The sequence below is a fragment of the Thunnus thynnus genome, chromosome 3 (assembly GCF_963924715.1).
Source record: "Thunnus thynnus chromosome 3, fThuThy2.1, whole genome shotgun sequence".
Lineage (NCBI taxonomy): Eukaryota > Metazoa > Chordata > Actinopteri > Scombriformes > Scombridae > Thunnus > Thunnus thynnus.
In genome coordinates, this window is record NC_089519.1 from 32951998 (window position 1) to 32966095 (window position 14098).

The 14098-nt window shown below is 37.2% G+C and overlaps 1 long non-coding RNA gene across 1 annotated transcript; it reads right to left on the minus strand.

The window, feature by feature from the left end:
• Nucleotides 1–545: 545 nt before the first annotated feature.
• On the minus strand, nucleotides 546–2839 carry LOC137180600 (uncharacterized). Its single transcript, XR_010928016.1, has 3 exons — nucleotides 2565–2839; nucleotides 2228–2400; nucleotides 546–2064 (listed from the first exon to the last, which is right to left on the minus strand). It is a non-coding gene; the product is annotated as an uncharacterized lncRNA (long non-coding RNA).
• Between the last annotated feature and the right edge of the window lie 11259 nt (nucleotides 2840–14098).

The following is a 14098-nucleotide window of genomic DNA, read 5'->3' on the forward strand; positions in this document are numbered from 1 at the left end:
TATGTTAGAGAGAATAAGAGACCAGTGTTCGGGCCTGTTAGTAATTTAAAGAGAAAAGAGAAATAATGAGACATTTTTTTTATTTCATTCTTTTTAAGTGTGAGCACAGTTCAGTGTCTAAAGAAAAAACATGACACGTGACGAATGTGTGACATTTGGTTTGATGCATCTCCTCACACTTGTAGTGCATGTTAATACACTGAATACACCACCATGAGTTCAAAGAGATGTACTGCATCAGTATGAGATGAAAGAAGTCACATGATGAGTACAGCGTTTATTATAAGTATTAAGAAAGTAAAAAGTGCAGTATGACAAAAAAAAAAATAAAAAAATAAAACAAAATCAGTGATACAGAAATCTATTTGTGAAGATTCTGATTTACTGCAATCACTGTCATAACAAGTGACTCATCTCTCCAATTAGAACTGAGGACATTTTATTTAAGACAAAACAACAAAGAACAAGGAGAAATGTGATTACATGGTATTGAAATTGTGATATAGAACAAAAACAGGCTGTATTTGACTGACAATAAAACTGGTTGTAATAATGAAACTGGAAAACATATTATAAATACAGAAAGGACAGTGGAAATGGTCTGTTATCAATGAAATATAACTCCTTACTAACATCTAGTGGCAGCAATAGGAAACTACAAGTTGATCCGTAAAAGTTCTCTAATACTCCAGTGTGTTTTAAATATCTTACACATTACAATCTTACTACTTGTTAGCTAACTGATACACTGATACATCCTGAGATATGTCCAAAGCTGCAATATATATATTATAATAATCTTTAGTGTATCTCCTATAACCCTACATTAATAAATATTACACTGGCAAGTATCCACAGCCCCACAAAATGACTCCGTTGACTCCAGTCGCACAAATACTACAAGTTTAAATTAGCAGGTTTTACAATGAAAGTTTTGTCGCTGGGATCACCTTCACTACTTCCATCTTTAACAAACAGAAAAAATAAATATGTTGAGGCTGTCTGGCACTGATGATAAATCCTACTGGCAGATCAATTATGTTGTCAATCCAAATGCTGCTTACTGCTTTCTTCCATTGTTTCAAAGGATCCACAATGAAATTAATAAGTACGGGAGCTAGGTCTGAATGGGATTTTACTTCAGCAGTAAAATAACAAGATAAACTGTCAATTTAAATTGCTCTAAAATATATAGTTGTCTCTATGATGCATTCTTGGAGAGGTCCATCCTGAGAAATGAAGTTTTAAAACCCAATGGTTACCTGCTTAAAATTAAAAAAAATAAAATAAAATGAAAAGATAATTTGAAAAAATAAATATCTGCACACCTGAATATGTGACAGGTGTGTTGGAGGAAGGTGCAACTTGAAAACAATGAGGAGAACTCTGACACACTGTCTCGCTTGTTGCTGGAATATTTATTAAATCATGTTTCAGACAGGTCTGAGCTGCACCTTCCTCTAATGCACATGTCACATATTCAGGTGTGTAGAGATTTTTTTCAATTTTCTTTGTCATTTTTTAACATTTTCCTTTCAGCAGGTGTAGCATCCCAACACTCTATACTATGTCTAAGATGCTGTAAGTGACTTTAGACTGGAATGATGGTTGTTTGGGTTCAGTCTATTTAAAAGGTAGCTACCACAAAGGTTTACTTGATTTGGGTGAAACTTATAATAGCCTAATAATAAACAAAGAAACTGTCAAACTTGGCATTAGGTCTATTCACTTTTATCATGCTGTATTTTAAATAACTGACCACAGACGACACTTTAGAAGGACTGACTGCTTTTTGAATGTACAAATATTTACCCTTTTAGGTGAAAGTATACAAAAACACAAATAAGACAGTTTAGACCCCTTTAAAATAACTAATAGCATATTTCTAAATTATATTAAACGAAATTATGAAGAATTGTGTGACAGTGTGGGGGAGATCTTCTCATTGTTTTCAAAAATGGAAAAAAACATAACAAAACATGAGATTGCTGATGTGTTCATGAGGTTTTGTTGACTGTGCTGTACAGTGCTGCTGGATCTTCTTCAGTTTCCTGACCTCTGGTTCTGAGAGGGAAATTGAAAAAATAATCAGGTGATTCTGAAGATGTTGTATTAAATTATACAAACAGTCAAAACAGTCATAATAAAGATGCAACAGGCAAATATAACAAATGAAAAACTGAAAGAAAACTGTTGCTACTATGTTCCTGTGTGAAGAGCTGCTCACCTCGGGGCAGTACCGGCTCTGTTAAATGTGACAGCAGCGTACTGGACAACCTCTTGTTCCTCCATGTGTCTGTGGGGCTGAGCTGATCTGATGTTGGAGTAGAGAGGATCTGCCTGGTTGTTGGAGAAGTGCACGCTGGCGTACTGAAGGTTATCTTGCTCCTCCGGCTGTGTCTGAATGGTGATAGAAATGAGGAAAGTGTTGGTTTCTGTGATGAAGGATTGTTAAGAAACAACATGAAGTGCTTGACAGTCTGATGAGTTTTCTAGTTGCACTTTAAGATAGTGACTGTGGAAGTGTGGAACCAGGATAGAATAGTATAACTTTCCCTCCTCACCCTCTCTCTGTTGTCTGGTCTCTCCTCAGCCTCAGACCTTTGATTGGAGGCTCTCTTTTTCCTGGTTAGAAGAATTGATTAAAAACAGAAATGACTGAACTTTGAAGAATGATTTAGTGAAACAGAACTGCTCACCTCATCCACAGGAAGACAGAGAGGATGATGATAAACAGGAGAACAGCAGTTGTTACTCCAGCAGCTATTGATTTTCCTGCTCCTGGAGAACAGCGATGAAAAGAAAACACTGACAGTTAATGAGGATATTACAGCATGTTTGGGTCCAATGTTTTGGTCAATATATGTATATTCAGTTCTCTTCATTTTAAACTCTAACAGCTCTTTTCAGTTTGGCATATATTTTATATATTTTTTATTGTAAATTATTTCTGATTACTTGACTTGTGGTACTTGTATTCTTTCTTCACTTGCATATTTTGATTGTTACGCACCACAACAACAAGGCAAATATCATGTATGTACAAACCTATTTGGCAATAATCACAAAACCCGTGAAGGCCTGCAGGTCATGTGTTCATTCAGTATTATGGTCTTGGTTTTTTTTCAGCTCGATACAGCTTGACTATCCGGCAGCCAGCAGGCTTAAGTGTCCCCAAAGCTCTGTTGTTCATTCCTGTTAGCGCACGCTAACAACTATGATGAGTGTAATCATCTGGATTATGACAGAACAGTAAATGGACAATGTTTCTGAGTCCCTCAAAATGTAACTAACGATATTGATGATGGAGGTCACACTGCTATAAAGCTTAAAGTCCTGTTCCACACAAAATTGTGTTTTTCTTCTTGTTACATTAGTTGAATGTTTGAGCTTCACTGTGTAAAATGATGTATGTGCAAAGTGTGATACTGAAAGGCTGTTTTTACATTCATCTAGTGAAAAGGGGAAAAGTTTTCTGTGGTCACTGAAAATCTAAGTTAAAGCTGTGCCTACGAGCATGATTTGTGAGAGACGTCTTGTGTCCAGCAGATAAACTCTCAAAATGAAAAGTATTTACATATTTATAGATTCAAGTTTACTCAGCGAGGGAGAAGAAGCAGATGTCATTCTTAGAGTTTCTAACTAGGTAATAGTAGTTTTTTGTGGAAAAAACATCTTAGACCCAAATTATGATTTATTATTACTCAAAGCAAAGTATTTTTTTTGTCTTAAAACATGTTTGGAGGGGATCTTTAACAAAATGTCTATGTGATCCAGTACTGCCCTTTACAATCTTACTTTAATGTGTGACAAATGGGGAAAAAAATTAAATACATTTAAAAAAAAATTGATGACAGTGTCAGCAGCTGTAGTGAGCAAACTCTCCTCTCTTCCTGCAGCTTCCTCAGCTCAGCTGGTGGTGTGTGATGCTTTGCTGAGTGAGTGATGCACCACAAATGGCCATTGGCCCAGTAGAGGGTGCTGTTGTAAAAAATATAATTCCTCACATCATTCTTACAATTTAATGTTTTTTTTCCCTTTAAATTACATTGAAAAACATTATTTCAGTATAATCTCCATATTCTCCCAGACCAGCTGGAGATTTAACTCCTCCAGTGTGTCCATGTTTTGCCAAGACCTCCACTTGGTCTGTTGTGTCTGAATACTCTTGGTCACACATTAACTTCCTCCTCTAAATGAAAAAATGCAGCAGCTCAATATTTAGACTCTTGGTCTCATAGAGTGAGGCAGCACAATGAAGAAATCTCACCTTGACTGCTTGTATTCATGAACACAACTCTCTCTCCACTAGTTAAATATAAAAAGCCTGCATCACTTCAGCCTAATCAGAGGTCACATAATCTTTTGAAATATAACTTGTTAACAAGAAACACATTGACATGAAAATTCAAATCGTTTCCTTGCTCAGATCCCTCTTCACCATGATTTGAATTGAGCTGATTCCTCCAGTCAGCAGTGAATCACACAAACCTGTTTTACTGTCTCTTATGAATATGACCCTTAGGTCTGAAGTAATCCACTTGGGGCAGCTGTATAACTAATGAGTCCAAGTGCAATGTGTGTGTAGCTGAATGAAAAACTTACCTGCCACAACAGTCAGATATAAGGTGGAGTTATGACGTCCTCTTCTGTTCTGGGCTTCACAGTAATAATTCCCACTGTGTTCAGGTCTGACATCAGTGATGGTGAAGATCTGTCCTGATGCTTTTGGTGAGTCTTCATTCTCCTTGTACCAGGTATAATTAGCTGCTGGGTTAGCATCACTGCTACAGGTCAGATTCACTGAACTGCCCTCCACTATCTCACCAGAGGGATTCACTGACACAGAGGGAAGCTTTGGAGCATCTGGAGGAGATGTATCAAAATGAATTAACTATAAAATGAGGAAGGGTTGCATTAGTACAACATGTTGTATTGGAGCTGCTCAGTGAACTACAGCAGCAGACTGAATGTGAAGCAGGCAGAGCTGAAGAAAACAGACATGATCAGACAAATCTTTTCCACTTTTTTTAACAAGGTTGACAAGACCAACAGCTGTATGTTTATTTTTAAATGAACTGTTTCACTCACATTTCACATCAATAAAGATGTATTCAGATGTCCTCTTCCCCAGGTGGTTCTCAGCTGTACAGTAATACTCTCCAGAGTCAGAGGACTGGATGGAGCTGAAGACAAGCTGTGGTTCTTTACTGAGAGGTTGAAGGTCTGGATTTACATTCTTCTTGTACCAGGTGTATTTAGCTGCTGGGTTAGCATCACTGCTACAGGTCAGAGTCACTGAACTGTTCGGCATAATGTCCCCAGAGGGACTCACAGACACCAGAGGAATCTTACGTGCATCTGAAGGAAAAAATATTGACATGTTTTAATCTTATGATCCAATCATATTCATGCAGCTGTACAGTGCAGACATCATAACATGACACTTATCACTGTTACTCTGCTGATTATGCTCATGCTCGTGGAATAAACTCACACACTGAAGGAGAGGAGAACGTCTCATGTCCTTTCAAAGCACAGGAATAGCTGTCTGCAGGATAAAAAAAGCCCAAATAAAAAGGAGATGTTTGTTCTGTTATTATCTGTCCATTCTTGTACCAGATGTAGGAGGGACGATCATCTAGATGACAACTGCTGTGACACTTCATCTCTGCCCGAACACAGGTATGAACTTTGCAGGCTGTTGATCTGTTCACCTGCACCTGGATATCTAGATATGTGAAGAAATAGAAATATCATTTATCTTTATACATGCACAAAATATAAACACAAACATTCACAGTACTATTTCCAAGATATTAACCATTTAAAACTAAGTTAAATCTTCCAATGAAAAGGTTACCTGTGACAGTCAAAGTGACTCCAGGTGAACCAGTAAATCTCCCTCCTGGTTGATTTTTTATGAACCTGAACTTGTACTCAGCTGAGTTGCTCTCTCTCAGGTCTGTGATTGTCAGAGTGCAGTCGTTCTTATCACAGTGATACTGAACACGACCTGAATACTCTGAGTCTGTTCTCAGATCCACAGGTTCTTTATTACTCAATTTAATAAACCAGAATGTTCTCTCAAATTCATTATCATGGTCATTTATTCTGGATGGGTATCTGTAGGTGCAGTTTATGTTCACTGTTGATCCTTTTAAGGCACAGATCTGAGTAGAAGTGTAAGTCACTCCCCAGTCATTCTGACTCTGTACCACTGTAACACAGAGCACATCAGAAACCACAATCAGATTCATAACATCAATTGATAATGAGTCAATCAGCTACTAAGACAAGCTGTGTATCATAGTGCTAACATGGTTTTGGGGGCAAGATAATCTGGACCAGCTTCAAAATATGATTGTCTGCTGTCACCTGTCACAGAAGTTTCTTATCATGCATCAAGCTAAATATAACTGAGCTGAAGTATTGCGCTTTATCAGGTATTTATCATATTGTATAATTTTATGCTGGGACATCGGAATATTTCTTACTACATTTTTGATTTGGTCCGTTAATTTTTGATGTTTTTATTGTTGTACTCTTTGTCTAAGAACTCAAAGAAAAATATTTAATCTTCAGAGGGACAAAATTTTGAGAATCTGTTCCTTTAAATCCATGAGAGAAAGAATGAATAATAGTTTATATTTGTGTTGATGATTGTAAATGTGAAGCAGGCAGAGCTAAGAGAGCCTGATCAGCAAAATATTTCACTGGTTAATGAAGCCTGAAAAAAGTTGTCATCACCTATGTGATGCTTTTTTAACATAGACTGTGTTTCACTCACATTTCACATTTATCACAGTGTATTTAGTCCTCCATCCCAGCCCGTTCTCAGCTGTACAGTAATAATATCCAGAATCAGAGGACTTGATGGAGCTGAAGACAAGCTGTCGGCCTCCTGAGATAACTTCAGAATGCATATATGTACCCTTGTACCAGGTGTATTTAGCTGCTGGATTAGCATCACTGTTACAGGTCAAAGTCACTGAACTGCCCTCCTTAATTTCACCAGAGGGACTCACTGACACAGAGGAGGTTTTTGGTGCATCTGTAGCAGAAAACAGCACGTTTAACATTTCATCCCCAGTTGAGGTTTAGTTTTCACAGTGGAACATATTGAAATGGTTTATATTTCATCAAACACATTACAAACTACATGTCCTGTTACCTTGTGTATGAGTTTAAAATCTTCAAGTGACAGTAAACACACTGAAGGAGAAAGGGAGAGCAGTAATCCTCATCTACTTTAAGTACTTTCTTTCATAACTGCTGGTGTGTGTGTGTGTGTGTGTGTGTGTGTGTGTGTGTGTGTGTGTGTGTGTGTGTGTGTACGTGTTCTGTGAAATGTATTGTTAAAACTGGAGTGATGGCTCTAATTGACTATTGATGGCAGATGAAGGTCAATATAATTATTGAACAAAAGAAAAATTAGAGCGAAATTTGTAATTTTCACAGAGGGACTGAAGACACAATGAATATAGTTGTCAAAGCCTTGAAACAAGAGATTTTGTCTAATAGGCAGGATGAAATGTTAAAATAAGAAAACTGTGTCTCTGGAGTAACACAGAGCAGGTTGTATTGTTGTTGGGATACTGACAGCAGTAGAGCTCAATGAGAAAAACATGGATCCAATAACAAGTGAGGCAGTGGGGACCTTCATGTCAGAAATACATGAATTCATTGTACAGTACTTTAGATAAAAGGCTCCACAAGATGCTGTTATGTTAGTGAAAGACTGTGAAGAAAACTCACAAACTGAAAGAGAGGGGAAATCCTCATGTCCTTCAACAGCACAGGAAAAGCTGTTTGCAGGATATAAGTAGTCTGAATAATAATAAGATGTTTCTCTCCTGATTTCCTGTCCATTCTTGTACCAGATGTAGGAAGCATGGTCAGGTAGACGACAACTGCTGTGACACTTCAGCTCTGCCCAGGTATAAGACTGATAGACTGTTGATCTGATCACCTGCACCTGGAGATCTGTATATGTGAAGAAAGAACAGAAATGTAATTCATGTTCAGACACACACGAACATTCACAGTACTATTTCCAAGATATTAACCATTTAAAATGCAGTTAAATCTGCCAATGAAAATGTTACCTGTGACAGTCAAAGTGACTCCAGGTGAACCAGTAAATCTCCCTCCTGGTTGGTTTGTTATGAACATGAACTTGTACTGAGCTGAGTCGCTCTCTCTCAGGTCTGTGATTCTCAGACTGCAGTCGTTGTTATCACAGTGATACTGAACACGACCTGAATACTCTGAGTCTGTTCTCAGATCCACATATTCATGACCTTTAATAAACCAGAATGTTTCTTTAACTGTAGTATTATGGTCATTTCTTCTGGATGGGTATCTGTAGGTGCAGTTTATGTCCACTGTTGATCCTTTTAAGGCACAGATGTGAGTAGAAGTGTCAGTCATTCTCCAGTCATTCTGACCCTGTACCACTGTAACACAGAGCACATCAGAAACCACAATCAGATTCATAACAAGTTAAGAATCAGTGAATAAAACAAAGTGGATCATGGCACCAATATGATTTTATTTGCAGTTGTTGTCATTCAAAGCTCCTCATCCTGCATTCATCTAACTAGAACTGAACTGGAATACAGTATTGTATCAGTTGTTTATCATATTTTGTCATTTTTTACTGCAGAGTGTTTCAGCTTTAGTTCATTCATTCTGCAAGTTTTTACCGTTGTTATCCTAAAAAAGCTAAAGCTGAACAACTAAAATGTGACTCTTATGTGTTATCAAAGAAATCATTCAAATAGAAAGTACATAAACAGCCATTTAACTAATTTATTTGGAGTAGAGCAGCAGATCAGTGGTACATCAATGTTGTTTTCACCTCATTTAAACTTGACAGACTTGTTCTCTATCACTCTTTTTCTTTTATTTACTTTTCAGGCACTTTATTTACTTAATTCTAGTATATGACTTTCATGATATTATTTCGGAATCATGTCTGGGTTAAAAACACGCATCAAAGTCCAAATACAAAGTTTTTTCTTAGAATTACATATTATGAATTTACATTACAAAGATGCTGTTCACAGTTCATCTCTCTGTGCACTGAGACAGAACATCGTACAGTCTGAAGGTGCAGTGAAGGAACAAGAATGTATTGAAGCTGTGAACATTAATGCAGTTTTACTGAACAGGAAAAGCAGAAGTAAATGAATCATTAGAGAGTCTGTGCTTGTCTTGGTTAATTTCCTCTCTGTTAGTTCTTTGGTCAAGTTGCTGCTCAATTAAGTGTGAAAACCACAAAGAAATGCAGAACATGAAGTGAGGGAAACTTTAGTGCAGAAATTACCAAAAAGATTTTAAACATCATGACAAAATAAAATTCTCAGTGCATTGCTGTACCATCATAGAACTATGTATATATGCATATGCATGTATAAAAATATATGATTCTTACAATCCATGGAGGGAGGTTGGACAAAGCTTACTAGCCGGGCCCCACCCCCACCACCCATGACACAGACACAGCTGAATATCTTAATATAATATTATTAAAGTGTTCAGCAGTAAATACTGTTATTATTTCTTTGTCTTCATTCAACAGCTATATTTTACACAGGAATAAACAGAAGTGAATGCTTGGTGTTGTAGAGTTTAAAAGTTATTCATCATACTGCATCACACATACATCAAACCTAGAAAAGTGCTGATCTGGGATATTTTATATTTACTTTCTTAAAATGACTTCATGCTGCTATGAATAAGTGTGCTAAATGTCCTACAATGTAAATGTAGATATACAGTACCTGACACAGAGAGAAGGAAGACAACAAATCCACTCGCTGCAGCTGTTAAACTCATAGCTGCTCCTCTCATCTGTCTGTGAGGCTTCAGAGACAATAAAATACATCAAATAATGTAAACAACATGTAATAATCATATCAGTAAACTATTCTACTTACAACAGAGAAGGACGTTGTCTGTTAAGATGCTCGTCCTCTGTGATCTGTGAGCAGAAGTCAGATATCAGAATGTTAAATGACTTGGTTTCCTTCCTCTTTCTTAGTATTATGAATATGCATGAGGAGAAATAAGACAGTAAACACATAAGTTAAAAACAAGTTTTACTGTTTTTACTGACTTAATATAATCCATGTTAGAGAGTATTAGTAATTTAAAGAGAAAAGAGAAATAATGAGACATTTTTATTATCTTTTTCACATTTCGTTATCTAAACATGACACGTGACGGATGTGTGACAGTTGGTTTGATGCATCTCCTCACACTTGTAGTGCATGTTAAGACATTGAATACACCACCATGAGTTCAAAGAGATGTACTGCAAATTTACTTTTAGTAGTTTTCACTTTTTTATGATTGAGTTGCATCTTAATTTGTTTACTCTTGACATTAAATTCATCAAACATTACAGTTAGAGGTTCAGTTTCAGAGGCGTTGATTGTTCACATTGGTGACCTTGTTGTACAGTAGTTGAACAAACACTCACAGTCGAGGTGTCTAAGTATGAAAATGATTCAGTCAGTGATCTACAGTTGTCACTAACAAATATGGACTGTTATACTGAAAATACTTCATGCAAAACCATCTTCAGACATGTGGTGCAACTATCATGATTTGTCATTTCTCACTGTTTTGTTTGTGTGAGAGAGAAATACACAGAAAAAGAGAAGTGTCTAATGGTATTTCTTATTAACTTTGTGGTATTATGTTAATTACTCTTTCATAACAAAGTCAAGATGTTGTGATATGTAGCACAACAAGCTAGTAAAACTCTGTAAATGCAAACACATTGCAGTCTCTCCAGAGACTGTAAATGTTATTGCTGTCATTAGTCATTGGATCAGTTTCTAAACAAACTACAGTAATCGTTGCTATTGGGGGAAAGAAAACATGTCACCCAGTGCAACAGTGTGGCTCACTGAAGTATAGAAAATCATCACCCTTATCCTTCAATGCAGACAGGAGGAAGACCTCAGTGATGAAGCCTGACTCTGCAACACTGAAGCTTCACCACTAGAGGACAGTGAAACATCAGAGATACTGAATCACAACCCTGAAACAACATTTAACCATCCATCACTGATTGTTTAGACACATTTAAATTTACTTTTAGTCATTGCTCTCAATCTGTTTACTCTTCACATTAAATTCAGCAGCAGCAAGATAAATCCCCCCATGGAGTCTAGAGACTTGTGGTGGTGGTTGATGACTTCTGTTGAGACTGATAAGGCTGGTGAGGTTGATGAAGTGATGCAATGATGAATCTGCAAAGACTGAGCAGTGATGGGGAAGTGGTGGGGAGTGCAAAATGGCACCATAGAAGAACTAAGCCAGAGAGGGAGAAAACATATTTAAAAAGACAGACGCAGTATGATACGCTGACAATGAAGGTGTGTCAACATGCTATTGGTTAGATGTGACCAGCTGATGTGAACAGCTGACGTCTTAATGAATGCCCAGGGGAATGATGGCAAGGAAATTATAAGTGAGCATGCGTGAGGGATGGGAATGACTGATTGTTTGAGAAATAATACTACAGACCTGAGCATGCAAAAGATAGTCTTCCTGACTGAACTTTTACTAAGTTTCATTTGTCACTAACAGATATGGACTGTTATACTGAAAAGACTTCATACTCAGTAAACTGCCACACATTCTGCTTCCCTGAGTGACCCCAAAGACATTAAATAGACCCAAAAGGTGATAAACATCTCACATGACAATTAAGGTCTTCTTCAATACAAACTGTGTCTGTACATCTTCATTTTAGCAACATCCCAAATCATAATAAACTATTAAAATGTGACAAGTTTCATCCTAAAATAGAGGGAAAGTGAGAAATAAGTCAGAAAAAAAGAACAGATTTAAATTTTATTTGTCTTCAAACCTGGAAAATAAATTCATAAAATGAAAAATAAACATAAAAACAATTTATTTAAAGCTGAAACTTTCTGCACGCTGTCGCCCTCTGCAGCAGTGAGAGGGAACTGAAATCATGTTTCCAACTACAGTTGTTGTGGAAGCTGTCTGTTTATTGTGAATCAGCCACTGCAATATCTGGATAATGTGACATTCAATAAAGTGTGATAGAACTGAGATCATGTTTGATGTGTGTAAATATACAGTATACTGCACAAGTAGATAATCAGGATTATCAGGAAATAACAGTTTGCAAAACAGCTCTAATCCTTAATATATGTAATATAACGAACTCTACAGAGAAAAAAATAAGCTTGCATTAGTTCAGACAGAACACTCAGTAAATTATAAATCAATTGAGTCACAAACACCACCTGACATTCAACTGATCTAAACAATCAATCATGTTTGACACATCGACATGATTCAGTTCAAGCTGCCATCAGCACATTCTTCTCAAAGCTTCTGCTACATGCTGTTACTGACTGTCTGTGCTGCTCACTTCTACCTGCTGCTGCTGCTGAAAACTGAACATGAAAACGTCCACATCATCCTCTACAGCCTCTCTCTCCACTGTCATATTTCACTGTTGTACTACTTTCTGCTTCCATCAGGTGAGTCCAGCCTCTGGTTCAACTGCATCACAACAAAATCACATGAAATTTAGGTGAAGTACTTCTCATAACTGTTACTATGAATCTGATGTCAGCCTGTTTTTTCCTCCTTTCATGATGCTCCAGCCTGACTGGACTTTACTCCACGTCTTCCTGCTCCTCTGTGTCTTCTTTCTGTGCTGCAGCGACGACCTGCAAGTCTGAGACGTTCTCATACACAAGAGAAGAGTCCAACTGATGGAGAGAGATGTCAAAATGAGGATTAATGGACCTCATTCATAAAACTTGCAATTAATTAGATTTTATTAGTGATGTATTAAATCATGTTTAAAACTGAATTTTTGCTAAAATTGCATTCAGGTTAAATACATTAGGTTCCAACTCTGCAAGTTGTAATTTAAATATAAATTCACTTCACAGCTTCATGCTGATAATATGAATGTGTTTGAGTGCATTTATGAGTCAAGTGATCATAACTGTATTTTAGGGTAAGTTCTGTCAATAAGGTCTCTCTCTCACCTCTATAGTCTCTACAGGTTCATTCAGTCCAGTGTTGGAGCTCAGAGTTTTCTTCTTCCTGGATTTAATCCAACAAAATCAAAAAGTATTTAACTAAATGAAATTCATGACTTAAAAACTATGAAAATGTTTTAGTAAGAAAACAAAAGAAGGTATTTCATTTCTATTGTCTTACCTTGTCCACAGTCTCAAGAGAAGCAGAGGAATCAGCATCAGGACCACCAGAATCACCCTGATGATATTCATTATAATTATTGATTTCCCTAAAAATTGAGAACAACAGAAAGGAGATATGGCTCATCGATAAATGCAGTATACAGGTGTGTGTGTGTGTGTGTGTGTGTGTGTGTGTCTGTGTGTGTGTGTGTGTGTGTGTGTGTTCAATGAGCATAACTTACCTGATCCAACAGTCAGATATAAGGTGGAGTTATGACGTCCTCTTCTGTTCTGGGCTTCACAGTAATAATTTCCACTGTGTTGAGGTCTGACATCAGTGATGGTGAAGATCTGTCCTGATGCTTTTGGTGAGTCTTCATTCTCCTTGTACCAGGTATAATTAGCTGCTGGGTTAGCATCACTGCTACAGGTCAGATTCACTGAACTGCCCTCCACTATCTCACCAGAGGGACTCACTGACACAGAGGGAAGCTTTGGAGCATCTGGAGGAGATGTATCAAAATGAATTAACTATAAAATGAGGAAGGGTTGCATTAGTACAACATGTTGTATTGGAGCTGCTCAGTGAACTACAGCAGCAGACTGAATGTGAAGCAGGCAGAGCTGAAGAAAGCAGACATGATCAGAAAAATCTTTTCCACTTTTTTTTTTTAACAAGGTTGACAAGACCAACAGCTGTATGTTGCTTTTTAAATGAATTGTTTGACTCACATTTCACATCAATAAAGATGTATTCAGATGTCCTCTTCCCCAGCTGGTTCTCAGCTGTACAGTAATACTCTCCAGAGTCAGAGGACTGGATGGAGATGAAGACAAGCTGTGGTTCTTTACTGAGAGGTTGAATGTCTGGATTTACATTCATCTTG